Genomic DNA, 15,240 nt, shown 5'->3' with positions numbered 1-15,240 from the left:
ATAAAAAGGAAGAAGGATGATATCACTAAATGTGAACCTTTGATAATGGGGTTGCACTGAATCACCATTTAAACATTTAAGATTGGGATCCCTGGGTGGCTCGGTGGTCAGACCAGGGCATGCTGCCTTTTGGCCCAGGGCATGATCCTGGAGTCCCGGAATCAATTCCCACGGGCTCCCTGCATGGGGCCTGCTTCTCCCTCTGTCTTTGTCTCTCTCTCTCTCTCTGTGACTCTCATGAATAAATAAATAAAATCTTTTTTAAAAATAAAAAATAAAAAACATTTAAGATTTTATTTATTTATTTGAGAGAGAAGAGAATAGGAGCAGGGGGAAGGGCAGAGGGGGAGGGAGAAGCAGACTTTCCACTGAGCAGGGAGCCAGACATAGGAATCGATCCCAGGACCCTAAAATCATGACCTGAGCTGAAGGCAGCCACTTAAACCAAGTGAGCCACCCAAGCGCCCGTTTACACATTTTTTAAATTTAGGGTATATTCATAGTTTTAGAAGTTAGTTATAACCTCAAGGTTTAACAATCCTCTCTTCCACATCTCAGTCACTACTGATTTCTAGTCCTCTGACACAAGCATTTTAAATTCTTTTCACCGGCAGCCCCGGTGGATCCGCAGTTTAGTGCCGCCTTCGGCCCGGGGTGTGATCCTGGAGGCCCGGGATTGAGTCACAGGTCGGGTTTCCTGCATGGAGCCTGCTTCTCCCTCTGCCTGTGTACTCCCCCCCACACCGTGTCTGTCATGAATAAATAAAATCTTTAAAAATAATAATAATAAAATAAAAAATAAATTCTTTTCACTGTTTCTTCTGGTATTTACTTTTATCCTAAATAATATACTTTTGTCAGATAGTTGTTATATTTCTATTTTAGATGTTATTATCACCATCCTTGAAAATGATGAAGATTCAACACTCTTACATTCACCTTCTCTCCAATCTTTCTAATATAATTTTATCATCATTTTTATTTAAGCCACTATCCATTGTTTTTTAACAATCATCTAACAGGAATTCCAGAAAGAGAAGAGAGAGGAAAATTACCAAAGCAGTATTATACATTCATTTCCCAAAGCTTTAAAAGGACACAAATTTTCCAGTTGAAAGTGTCTACCAAGGCCCAACACAATGAGAAAATGCACACTTAACCCATCTTTTCAGACAACCAAGGATAAAGAGATAAGGCTAAAACATTAAAAAGTCATCAAGAAATGAGAACCATCAAGTCCTAGTAATGGACTTACTAGCAACAGCAAGTGCAGATGGCAATTATCTTTCAAAAAAAGTACAATCTAGACTTTCTCAGCTAGCCTATCTAGCAACCAAATTAGAAAGTTAAAGACTCAGTGCCACATCCAGTAATATCTTAAGAAAAGTTACATGGGAGTTAAATTAAGGATGTAGCCCGCCAAGTGAGATTAAAGCAAGAAAAAGACACAGATCTAAGAAGCAAAGGCTCCAACTCAAGAGGACAATAAGAAACTTAGTGGGAAGGGCATCCTAATGAGAAGAATCGGATGGAGGGCTCCAAGAGAAGAGTAAATACAATCTAAATGACCTTGATACCAAGTAAGTAAAGTAAGTAAGTAAATACATACATACATATATATACACATAAAGTAGGATGCCTGGGTGGCTCAGGGTTGAGTGTCTGCCTTAGGCTCAGTGCATGATCCCGGGATCCAGGATCAAGTCCCGCATGGCGGTCCCTGCGAGGAGCCTGCTTCTCCCTCTACCTTATGTCTCTGTCTCTCTCTGTGTCTCTCATGAATAAATAAAATCTTTAAAAAACAAAGTAATAACCCTAATATACTCGTTGAACTGTCATAAACACGAACATTGTTCAATAGTGTCACTTAAAAAAAAATCAAGCTATGAGCAAATTAAGACTTGGCTATGATCACAAATCAAAAGGACTTTAATAACATAAAAATATAGGTGGCATAGAGGGGATTGTCAAAGATGAGAGAAGAAAGAGGAAAGAAAATATCAAAAGGTAATGGAAAAGACAGAGGTATATTAAAATTATAAATGTAATCATTCAGAGATGATAATAACTTTTTCATTTGTTACCACACGCGTGTACACTATTTTTTTAGAACAAGTAACAAGTTGGAGAAAAGAGCTACAGTAACAATCATACATTAAGAACTCCTTAAGAAAAGGTGCAAAGGATATGAAAAGATAGTTTAGAGAAATGATAAATTAAACCAAGTAATATTTTATCAGTGTAATAAAAATTTCAAGATTCTTAATACTGCCAGCAGAGGTGCAAAAAAAAAAAAAAAAGACAGTTCACATACTATTGTTATAAACTCAACAACCTTTGAAAACACTCCACCTTGCCACTGAGGGGGGCACTTGACGGGATGAGCACTGGGTGTATATGTTGGCAAATCGAACGCCAATAAAAAAATACAAAAAAAAATCATAAAAGAGAAAACAAAAGAAAAAACATTCCATCTTAATAGGAAACAGGAAAAAAGCACCAATACAACTCATTTTTCTTCTAAAATAAAACATTTCAACTGTAGATTGACATATGTTGACCTAAGAACACTATTTTTTAAAAAACTAATCTTAGGGGCAGCCCGGGTGGTGCAGCGGTTTAGCGCCGCCTGCAGCCCACGGCATGATTCTGGAGACCCGGAATCGAGTCCCATGTCAGGCTCCCTGCATGGAGCCTGCTTCTCCCTCTGCCTGTGTGTCTACCTCTCTCTCTCACTCTGTATCTCTCATGAGTAAATTAAAAAAAAAAAAAATCTTTAAAAAAAAAAACTAATCTTAGCAATGATCTAGATCCAGTTAAATAGTTCCCATTTTCACACCATTACTAAGAATCCCTTTTCAAAAAGACATTAACCAAATTTTGTAAAGGTACCACCACCAAATGCATTTTAAAAGGGAAAAAAACCTGAAAAGTAGAAGTTACTTTTGAAATGTCAAAAGTGGCAGAATTAGAAGGAATCCAGGTCCCTAAAATTCAGAATTAGTAACAAATATTCATTTTAATATGCCATACTACAATAGGTTAATTATTTAAGATCTATTAAGAACATGAAATAAATAAAATATATTTGGAAAAAGGAGCTAAACATGAAAATAGGAAGGTAAAAAAGTTAATCAAAAAGGTTTCCAAAAAAATAAAAAGGTTTTCAAAAGACCAAAAAAAGGGCCATCTCAAACACCAAAACATCTTGTTTCAAACACAACTGATTTAAAAAACTTCTACTATGGTATACTATGAAACTTCAAAATACATTTCCAAAAAACAAAGAAAAAAACAAAAACAAAATACATTTCCACATTTAAGAGAATACAGACTAGTTCTTCTCCATATAGTATACAGTTTATTATAGTATTAACTACTAACCTCAGTCTTTTGGGCCAGAATTTGGGCAGTAGCTACTTAAGATCTTAGGTTTTATAGTCATTTTGAAAACCCAGCAGTCTTCACTGAAAATCAAATACAAACTTGTATCTGTCTTTTCATTTGGGAATACCTGAAAAGCACCATATTAACCTATGTAGAAAAACACAGCCCCTTCCTTTTAGAAGCATATTAATAAATAAAATGATGCAAATATCTGTATCATTCAGCTATCCCTAGAATCTCACTCCGTCACCCAACACTAGAATAATAAAAGTAAGCAACCTCATACTTTACCTTATATGTAAGCTTTCCATTTCTTTTTCTTCAAACATTTGCATTGTGTTGCCTGAGTTCTTAACACTTGCCTCTGATTTAGTGTTAGAATTCGATATAAAAAATGCTGTTGCTCTCTCATTGTAATATAGCATTTAAAAAAAAGAGCAGCTAGGTATTGGTGTCATAATTGCTATCATTTTGCAGGCAAATGGATACAAATATCTAAGCAAATGGTACAAATATTTAAATAGAAATCCTTAAACTTCCTTAAAGAAGTTAAACAACCTGGAAAATTTAGATTATTTCCATCAGAATATTCAAGACTCGGACATACAAATAAATATTAATATATAAAATATACATGCATAGCCAGATCAATTTACTTTCCTCCTCCTTTTCCTTCCAGTTTTACAAATAGGTCCTTTGTCATAGTTTCTGAAAATCAACCAGGTCCTTGAATCAAGCAAATAACAATACTATCCTCCATTTAACTATTTCCTCTATTATTCAGCTTTTTTTTTTTTTTTTTTTTAAAGATAGTAGCAAACACTAATTTATTCTGTTTGCCTAAGTGCCAAATCAGCTTCTGGTTTAAAAATAATAATAAAACTGTGCCCTTTATAAATGGATATATCAGAATTGTTTGTCATGTCAGAATTGGCTTGTCATCAAGATTTACAGGATAATCGGTGTGCCCTTAAATAATGAGGTACTTGCTGCCAAAATGTGCTTGCACATATATGTGTTTAATGGTCCTTTAATGACTTGTCTTTGGAATGATTCTGTCCTACCTTTGCTGCTGCAGCCCGCCTGTCCTTTGCATCACTGAATTCATACTTCTGGAAGTACCCAATATGCACTGTAACAGACAGATGGACAGATGAATGGGCCACAGCGGCAAAGGCCAGATAGACAGACTTGATAAAAATTAAAATCAAGGTATATAAAGGGAAGGGGAAAACCAGAAGAGAACATATCTACCTATATTCTCTAAGCAAAATAGCTGAACTTCAGGTCTACAATCTTCCCATACACATACTCAAACTATTTTTGATTTCCCTATTATTCCTTTATTTCAAGTAGAAATAGTAACACTGCAATAGGCAAAATAATCAGTATTTTTAATACCATCAACAGTTACAGAGCAGACATTTCTGTAACCATGCCACACAATTTCTTTAGAAGTAGTTATTCTTTAATACAAAATTATGAGGATCCCTGGGTGGCTCAACGGTTTGGCACCTGCCTTTGGCCCAGGGCACAATCCTGGAGTCCTGGGATGGAGTCCCACATCAGGCTCCCTGCACGGGGCCTGCTTCTCCCTCTACCTGTGTCTCTGTCTCTCTTTCTCTCTCTCTCTGTCCTCATGAGTAAATAAAATCCTTAAAAAAAAAATTCAAAATTATTTTTCACATCCAAAGACTCTATGCCAAAATTATTAAGGCAATCATTACACACAGAAAGCTTCTGTAATACCAAGGCCTACGTGATTCAAGTAAACTTGGGATCACAAAGTAAAGTATCTATCAGCATTTTACCATTCTACATTTCCCTTTCTATGTAAAAATGGTTGCTAGCACCACATCTAGATAACTTTCGAGGCTTAAAGGAATGTATAATTGTGTCATTTAGGTCAATTACCAAGATATAGTAAAACATACACAAAATTAGCAACAGTATCTTTAAAATTTATATAGAGCCCCTCCTGTTACTTCAAATCCATTCAAACAATTAACACTTCAAGGAATTTCTAAAAGTTAGTTTTAAAACATAACCTTAATATCTCAAAATGCTACCTTGCTTAAGCTGTAAAAAAAAAAAAGCCATTTTTAATCTAATCAAACATTTTATTTTTGCGTGCATATAAAATAATGTAGATTCATTCCCCATGTTTAAGGAAGACTGAGGAAAAACATTTCCCCTTTCATTTCCAAGGGATCTAACCACTTATACATTTCTTACTGTATCCTCTCAAAAACTTCAGCAGGTAATTAGACATGGTAATCAAATGTAATGCATGATCCTGGATGGAACCCTAAACTAGAAGAAGAAAAATTATAAAATGACATTCTGAACAATGCAGAAATGTGAACGTGGCATGTGTATTAGTATTTACAATAACATTATTCAGACAAAATTCACATACCATAAAATTCACTTTCAAAGTGTATAATTTAGTAGTTTTGATTATATTCAAAGCTGTGACACACAGATCTGTCAACCGTTAATTTCAGAACATTTCATCAGCCCAAAAAGAAACCTCATACCCATTAGCGGCCATTCCCCATTCTCCCTTTCCCCACCCAGCTGCTGACAAACAATCATCTTTTTGTCTCTGTGGATTTACCTATTTTGGACATTTCATAAAAGTAGCATCAGGATGCATGGGTGGCTCAGTCAGTTAAGGGCCCAACTCTTGATTTCAGTTCAGTACGTTATCTAGGGTTGTGGAGTCAAGCCCTGAGTCAGGCTCTGTGCTCAGTGAGGAGTTGGCTAGAGATTCCCTCTCACCCTCTCCTTCTGCCCCTCCTCCCTCCACTGGTGCAAGCACAGCACACTCTCTCTAAATAAATAAAGTACAATCTTTAATCTTAAAAGATTAAAAAAATTAAATGTTTTAATCTTTAAAATATATATTTTTAAGATTCCATTTATTTATTCACGAGAGACGGGGGGGGGGGGGGGGCAGAGACACAGGCAGAGGGAGAAGCAGGCTCCATGCAGGGAGCCCAACGTGGGACTCGATCCCGGGTCTCCAGTATCACACCCGGGGGCTGAAGGTGGCGTAAACCGCTGAACCACCCGGGCTACCCCTAAAATATTTTTTTTTAAGTGGCACCATAAGGTATGAGGCTTTTGTTATTTACTTTTGCTTATCTAGGAAGGTCAACTACCTGAGGGCCTGCCACGGACATCAAATAAATCTGACTATACTGAGGGAATGGAGAGGAACAATTAGTCTGGAAATCCGTTAAATGAAAGCTGCTTAGGTGCACCTGGGTGGCTCAGTGGTTGAGCATCTGCCTTTGGCTCAGTCCTGCATCAGCCTCCCCACGGGGAGCCTGCTTCTCCCTCTGCCTCTGTCTCTCTCATGAATAAATAAATAAAATCTTTGAAAACAAAACGAAGGCTGCTTAAAGCTTCAGCTAAACTATTTTTTAACTACTCATTTTACAGATGAGGAAAGAGAACTTATTAAAATTGACACAAAGTCATAAAATTGATTTAAAAAAAACAAAGCTGCCCCTGAATTTAGTTCTGTATATGATGTCAAAGACTTAACCACTAAGTTGTTTTGTCTCTTAATAAAATTCACCAATTCTCACTGATTTTACCTCCTAATTTACTTGAGTGCCTATCCCTTCTATTTCAGCCTTGCTAACCTCATCAAATATTTCTTGATTAAATTATTGTAACAGACTTCTCACTATTCTCCTTGCTTCCTCATTTCATCCTATTCTTATATATTCCCTATACTTCCATCAAAGTGGTCTTTCTAAATACTAACTCTACATTAATTTGTTTCACTAGGTCCTAGGGGATAAATGCATCTCATTTAGTACTAGGCTAAAGCCTTTCATACATAAACTGCCCACCTGTCTAGCCCCAGCTCCTACCACACTACTTCCCATACCAGACTATTAACAGCTTCTGCCTTTATACATTCCTCTGACTGGACCGCTGGCTTCTCCTATCCCATCTGCCTATTGAGCTCTAACTATTCATTTTTTAAAACCCAGCTTCAGACCTATTTCTACCATGAACTGTCAGTCCTTCCCAGAAAACCGCATTAAGCATTCCTTCTCTAACCCTGTATGTAAGATATGTGATTGATACATATGTCACTATACTTTAGTGACACTATACTTTAACTTATTTATACATGCCTTTTTATAGGTGGGTGGCTAAGTCTGCATTTGGCTCAGGTCGTGATCCCAGGGTCCTAGAATCAAGTCCCTCATCAGGCTCCCCATGGGGAGCAGACTTCTCCCTCTGCCCATGTCTCTGCCTGTCTCTGTCTCTCATGAATAAATAAAATCTTAAAAAAAAAAAAAAAAGAGTTGTCCAGTATTTGTATTCCCCTAGCATAGCAGCTAAAGTATTAGTTGGTAAAAAATCAAGTACTCAACTTACATAATGTTCCCAATTAAACTGATGCATTGTATCTAAGATCCCATTAGTCTCAGAGAATATGCAATGGGAAAAAGCCTATTCAACAAACGGTGTTGGGAGACTGGACAGCTACATGCAAAATAATGACAACTGACTTAAACCATACAAAACAAAGATATACTCACAAAATGAATTAAAGACCTAAATGTGAGACCTGAAACCATAAAAATCATAGAGGAGAAACACAGGCAGTAATTTCTCCAACATCCCACATAGCAACTTTTTTCTAGAAGCAAGAGAAACAAAAGCAAAACTAAGCTATTGGGACTACATAAAAATAGAAAGCTTCTACACAGCAAAGGAAACAATCAACAAAAGATAACCTACAGAATGGGAAAAGATATCTGCAATGACATTTCCTATAAAAAGGGTTAGTATCCAAAATATTTTATAAAGAATTTATATAACTTATATAACTCAACACCCAAAAACCAAATAATCCTATTAAAAATGAGCAGAAAACATGAACAGACATTTTTCCAAAGAAGAAATACAGATTGCCAACAGACACACAAAAAGATGCTCAACATCAGTAATCATCAGGGAAATGCAAAGCAAAATACAATGAAATATCACCTCACACCTACCAGAACAGCTAAAATCAAAATAAAAGAAACAAACAGATGGTCGAGGGGATGTGGAGAAATAGGAACCATACTGCACTGTTGCTGGAGTGCAAACTAGGGCAGCTACTCTGGACAGTATGGAATTTCCTCAAAAAGTTAAAAATAGAACTACCTTTTATGATCCAGTAGTCACACTACTGGATATATACCCAAAAAAATACAAAAACACTCATTCAAAAGGATACATGCACCCCTCTGTTTATTGCAGCATTATTTACAATAGCTAAGTTATGAAAGCAGCCCAAGTGTCTACTGATAAGTGAAAAAATAAAGAAGGGAATATTATTCAGCCGTTAAAAAAAAAAAAAAGAATGGTATCTTGCCATTTGCAACGAGTGAGAGTGAGAGTGTCTAATGCTCAGTGAAATAAGCCAGTTAGAGACATACCATATGATTTCACTCATGTGTGGAATTTAAGAAACAAAACAAAAACAGAAAAGCGAAGAAAAATAAGGGAGAAAGAAGATAAACCAAGAAATAACTCTTAACTACAGAGAGCAAACTGAAGGTACTAGAGAGGAGGCGGGTAGAAGACTGGGTGAAATAGGTGAAGAAGATTAGAGTACACTTATCATGATGAGCAATGAGTAATGTATAGAACTGGTGAATCACTATATTACATACTGTACCAAAACTAATATAACATTGTATGATAACTATACTGAAATTAAAATAAACAAGATTTTTACAAAGTAATGTGAGACCTTTAGCAGTCAAGAAACACCTAGGCATTCCTGAAAAATTCATTCTCAGCATCCAGCATTCCTTCCCACCCACTATAATACCATAATTTAGAAAAACAACTGCCCCCACTCCAAATATCCTAGGGTTCTGAAGGCATTTTAATTGAGTAATGACCTTAAAAGACACAGCAGCAAGAATCTGAAGATCCATTCCCAGATTGGATGAATTTTTTCCTTAGCTTATGGCTGTGTCCACATCCTTACCATAACCCTAACTGTGATTCAACTTTTATCATACTACGGTAATTTGGAAAAAAAGTTTCATATATATGGTTTAGTTATAGAAATGATTAGGTCTAGTGGTGCTAATCTTTTTTTTTTTTTTTTTTAAGAGGGGGAGGCAGGGGCAGAGGGAGGACAGAGAGAATCCTAAGCAGGCTTCACGCCTAGCACCGGGCTCCATCTCACCACCCTGAGATTGCCACCTGAGCTGAGTATCAAGAGTATGACACTTAACTAACTGAGCCACCCAGGTATCCCAGTACTAATCCCTTCTTAAAACAACTGTAGGCAGCCATCTCCCAATCAGGAAGCACGGGGTAGCTAGAGCACTAGAGGTCTCCCCAGGAAGTCAGTCAGATAGAGAGAGACTACTTTTTTAATCTCTCTTCAAAGATTTGTTACTATACACTGGAATTGTCAAGCTTTCAAATGCAAACAAGTGAGCTAGGGAAAAGTGTCTAAACTTTGACACATCCAATAGCTGGGGATGGAGAAAGTGAATATTCAGAGAGAAAACGTATCCTCTCTAGCTCATTTTACTATCAGAAAAAGATGAGTAGGAGATGAGCTTTTACCCTGACCACTGTTTCAGTTTTCTCAGACTTTTGCAGATCTAAGTATTCCAAAGTGATTACAAGAGATGTCATAGAATACAAAGTGCATTTTTATGTTCCTAAATTAATAAAACAACTTTATAGACAGAAAAAAACCCATCACTCTCAGAAATTCATTAAATAATCTTAATATGATGTTTAGGGTCTCAAAAAACGGATAAAAATCAAGTTAAAAGAAGGGTGGAGGTCCTACTTTTAAGAGAAAAATATTAAGAATGAAGATATTAATAATAGTGATTGCCTCTGAGAAAATAAACCAAGTAATGAAGACATTAAGGGAGGGGATTTTTTACTTTATCTTTTGTACTTTTGAATTTTGACCCATGAAAATACATGCACAAACAATTTTTTTAAATCCTAAAGAAAGTCTTATCAACAGTCTTAGAATACTGGGGTTAATTTTATTTTTTAAATCAAAGGTTATGGTGGAGAGTTCAGTCATATTGACCTTAAGTTGCAACTTATTTATAAATTTTGTGTTGGTTACATAAAATGAAGAAAATCCTGATTCATAAAGATAAATTTGCATTTCAATTCCAGGATATTCTTCACTTAAACTGACCCCAAAGCTTTAAAAAAGGAGCATAAAACATTTTATTCAGAGTTAACTAGTTAACATTATCTAGCAACTGCCTTTATTTTTATAAATAAAGAATAAATATATAGAACATGATTAATAATAACACTAAGATGAGTTACCTATTCACTCATTACTACAAAACCGTCCAAAGTCTACAATGAAGGTATGAATAAGTAGATCTGCCTTTGCCTTCTCTGCATTTATTTAACTGACCGGGTACATGTGCTTCTGTAGTGTTCCACCTTATGTAACTTTGTTGAGCAGACAGCACAAGTCTGAATTCAAAATACCAATGACCAGTAATTTTCCTAATCAAAAATCCATAAGTAAAGTAGAAGCTTTATTCTAGATTCTACCTCAAAAAAAAACGTTAGTCCAGATATAGTTTAATGCATTGGTAGTCTCCAGTATGTTCAGCAAGTCTTCAAAGTCATAGAAAAGCTATCAGGAGAAAAGGTTAGAACAAGGTAGGTTCAAAAAATAAATAAATAAATAAATAAAAGCTACAGACTATTAACATATGGAGAAAATCAAAATCACAGCTGTTCAAATATGAAATGTACTCACTTCTAGAAGTGGCTGTGAGGGTTTAAGTCACTGTAAGATATCAACTCAGGGACCACTTAACAGGAAGCCAGTGCTTGGTAGGTGGTTGGTCAGAACAACCTTTAAGATCTCTTTTCATGGGCAGCCCGGGTGGTTCAGTGATTTAGCGCCACCTTCAGCCCAGGGCGTAATCCTGGAGACCCAGGTCCCACGTCAGGCTCCCAGCCTGGAGCCTGCCTCTCCCTCTGTGTGTCTCTCATGAATAAATAAATAAAATATTAAAAAAAAAAAAAAAGATCCCTTTTCATCTGACTGTATGGATCAAAAACAGTGTTGACTCTGGTGTGAAATAAAGTAAATGTACTGCCATTCTTAATTATTTTGTTGTTGTTTGTTTTAAGTAGGCTCCATGCATGGAACCCAAGGCAGGGCTTGAACTCATGACCCTGAGAACAAGACCTGAAATGAGAAGAGTTGGGACGCTTAACTAACTGAGCCACCCAAGTGCCCCCACCTTAATCCTTTAGCTATTGTTTACACGTCATACTTTTTTTTTTTTTAGATTTTATTTATTTATTCATGAGAGACACACAGAGAGGCAGAGACGTAGGCAGAGGTAGTAGTAGGCTCCCTGAGGGAAGCCCGATGCAGAATTTGATCCCAGGACCTGGGACCACGACCTGAGCCAAAAGCAGACTCTCAGCAACCACTGAGCCACTCAGGGGTTCCTACATTTTATAATTCCATTCCTAAGGATGACTAGAAAAATCTTTGTAAATATTGAAGTCCTATTTTCACCCTTTAGACTTTATAGTAGGATGGAATGCAACATTATAAACCAATCTTCAGACACTGCCATATTCCAAGGACCCAGCTATTAACTGTAGTAATGTAATACAAATTTAGATGATTAAAAAAAAAAAAAAGATAATATATTTAGGGTCAATGAATTGAAATTATTACATTTAAAAAGTCAGTTAAAGGACACCTGGCTGGCTCAGCTGGAAGAGCATACAACTCTTGATCTTGGGGTTGTGAGACTGAGCTCCACATTGGATGCAGAGATTACTAAATAAATAAACTTAAAAAAAAAAAAAAGTCAGTGAAACTAGTAAATAAAATTATATACATATTTTCCTTTCCACATTAAATAACAATCTGAGATGCATTCAAGTTTTCACTTCAAAAAAACTAGTGATGAACAGTAGGTTAAAAGACATTTCCTTACATTAGTTTAAATGGTATCAGGAATAAGCTCCTCTGAGAACTTCACAAAAGAACTATCTTATTGAGCAAAATGAGTCAAGTCAGCTATTCTCCCTTTAAACATATCAAACACTTGTTACCTCGTGCATCTGGAAGACTTTCATAATGTTATTCTTTCAAACTCTTTTGGTGCTTCTATCACAACAAGAATGTTGTTTGGCTTTGCAGACCACTGGTCTCAGTTCGTAATTTTATACATAAATCATGAATAGACTTTGCATAGTATAAATGCATTCTGTAATGTAGGTCAAGTAGTGGAATTATTTAACATTAAAACACTTTGTGTTTTTTTTTTTTTCACTTTGTGTTTTTAAATACTTACATTGGACTACAAAATAGTAAATGTTGTAATAGCAATTCTACCTTGAAATTCTGAGGATGGTACACATGTAGGTTGTAAAGGTTAAATGCGGCATGTAGTAGCTAGCCTTCTGACTCTATTCCATTCTTGTTTATGATTTATTTGGATTCATAGGCCATAGCAATGAAGTCACAAGTCAGAGCCCACTGGACTCAGCCTGTAAACATCAGTGTCCTGGAGCACAGGGCTAGATGGAGAAAAGTATATAGTGGACCTAAAGAGACAAACAGAAAATACCTAGCACACAAGACAATCACATTCACATGTTTTACATTTATACATATTTTATTATTTAATCATATAAAATACTGAGTTCCAACCCCAGCTATGAAAACCTTGGCAGGTTATTCAAATCCTCTGAAGTCGCAATTTCCTTATCCATAAAACAGCAAAAATGCCATCTACTTCAGAGAACAGTTGTGATGACTAACATGACCTTAAATGACCAGTCAAGAACAAAAAACGGAAAGCATATTAGAGAATGAAGAGTTAATTCAGTAATGTGAAGAGGAATATAAACAATTGACAAAAAAAAAGGAATACTAACAAGACTAATTGTTATCAATAATAAAATCAATAAGAAAATTCATTCATATATGACTATTCAATCAATGTTTGTTTAACAGCTATATTCCAGACTGTGCTGGTCAATGAGAATGCCAAAATTAATATGCTGATCCTACCCTTAAGGATTGCAAAAATCTATGTAGTGGAAGAATAAATAATAGAGATAAGAGTTTTTAAATAAAAGTATGTACAAAATTTTGAGACCCATTCACAAAGGATTTGTGTAAGGATTCAAAGAAGAAATTATGTTTAAGGTGGGTCTAAGTATGAAAGTTTATCAGGGGAAAGATTTTTTTTTTTAAGATTTTATTTATTTATTCATGAGAGACACAGAGAGAAAGAGAAGCAGGGACACAGGCAGAGGGAGAGGCAGGCTTCATGCAAGGAGCCCAATGTGGGAGTTGATCCCTGGTCTCCAGGATCACGCCCTGGGTTGAAGGCAGGCGCTAAACCGCTGAGCCACCCAGGGATCCCAGGGGAAAGCATTAAAAGCAAAGGAAAAAGACTTACAAAGGCAAAAAGAAAAACTTCACATTGTTACTTTGCTATGCCAGGATGGGTATGAAGAAATAGCAGATAAGGCACATAGGGGTCAAATTAGGAAAAGCCTGATCTACCATGCATCATAATATGCATACTCTTGTAACCTAGTCATTGGCTACCCCTCGGCTAAAGAAGGCTCCACATAAGCATGTTTTCCTATCCCATTTCCACTCCACTGCTTATCATGAATGATAAAGACTTGGTATACTTTCTCAGATATAAACTAAGTCCAAGTATGAATATTTTTGGCACTGTCATAAGCTGAAAAGGATGACCACCCTGTTAAAAAAAGAGGAAACATGCAGCGTTTCCTGAGAAATCTGTGGTGACCATAATATTGTCACAAGGCCCCACTTTCCATCAGTTATCACCCTTTTCATGTTCTTTGGATTTTTCTAATTTTGCCAATGAGAGAGGCCTCTAATAACCTCTTTTTTTTTTTTTAAGATTTATTTATTTATTTATTCATGAGGGGGGAGAGAGAGAGAGAGAGAGAGAGAGAGAGAGGCAGAGACACAGGCAGAGGAAGCAGCAGGCTCCATGCCGGGAACCCGACGCGGGACCCGATCCCAGGTCTCCAGGATCACACCCTGGGTCAAAGTCAGGTGCTAAACCGCTGAACCACCCAGGGATCCCCTAATAACTTCTAATAGTTATAACAAGACTCTACTCGTCCACACAAAAGTCAATTATTTCGCTTCTTTCCTAAAAACCAACAAATCTCTTTGGAAGTTAGGGCTTTACTTAACCAAGCAGTGAAGGTGGGTCAACACACAACACAATGAAACACAGTAGGGCTCACCGGTATAAAAATAATTCTTCAAAAGACAAACTGGCTCTCTCTCTCTGTGACTATCATAAATGAATGAAAATTAAAAAAAAAAAAAAAAAAAAAGGGATCCCTGGGTGGCGCAGTGGTTTGGCGCCTGCCTTTGGCCCAGGGCGCGATCCTGGAAACCCGGGATCGAATCCCACGTCGGGCTCCCGGTGCATGGAGCCTGCTTCTCCCTCTGCCTGTGTCTCTGCCTCTCTCTCTCTCTGTGACTATCATAAATGAATGAAAATTAAAAAAAAAAAAAAAAAAAGACAAACTGGTAAGTTGTGGGATTTCAGGGTAATGGCAATACACTAAGATCCTCACTTTGAAAGCCAGGCAAGGGCCAAGTCCAGAACAAGAAAATAACTGAGATTAGGTCACAGATGGATAAAAATGAGCATGAAGGGTCCTGAGTTACTGCCTTTATAATCAAGTACTTATTTACATATCTGCACTTCCTACATCAGGAGCCCTGGAATGTTCTCCACTCCTCTCTATACCCCTACTGCGCCAAGCACACGT

The 15,240-nt window shown here is 36.6% G+C and overlaps 1 protein-coding gene across 1 annotated transcript in view; it reads right to left on the bottom strand.

Moving 5' to 3' along the window:
- ARIH1 (ariadne RBR E3 ubiquitin protein ligase 1) overlaps positions 1-15,240 on the bottom strand; it is a 112,870-nt gene that overhangs the window by 79,852 nt on the left and 17,778 nt on the right. The gene's annotated exons all lie outside the window — the stretch shown is intronic.

The sequence above is a fragment of the Canis lupus genome, chromosome 30 (assembly GCF_003254725.2).
Source record: "Canis lupus dingo isolate Sandy chromosome 30, ASM325472v2, whole genome shotgun sequence".
Lineage (NCBI taxonomy): Eukaryota > Metazoa > Chordata > Mammalia > Carnivora > Canidae > Canis > Canis lupus.
Note: the sequence above shows the minus strand (reverse complement) of the source record. Positions and strands in the feature narration are given on the sequence as shown.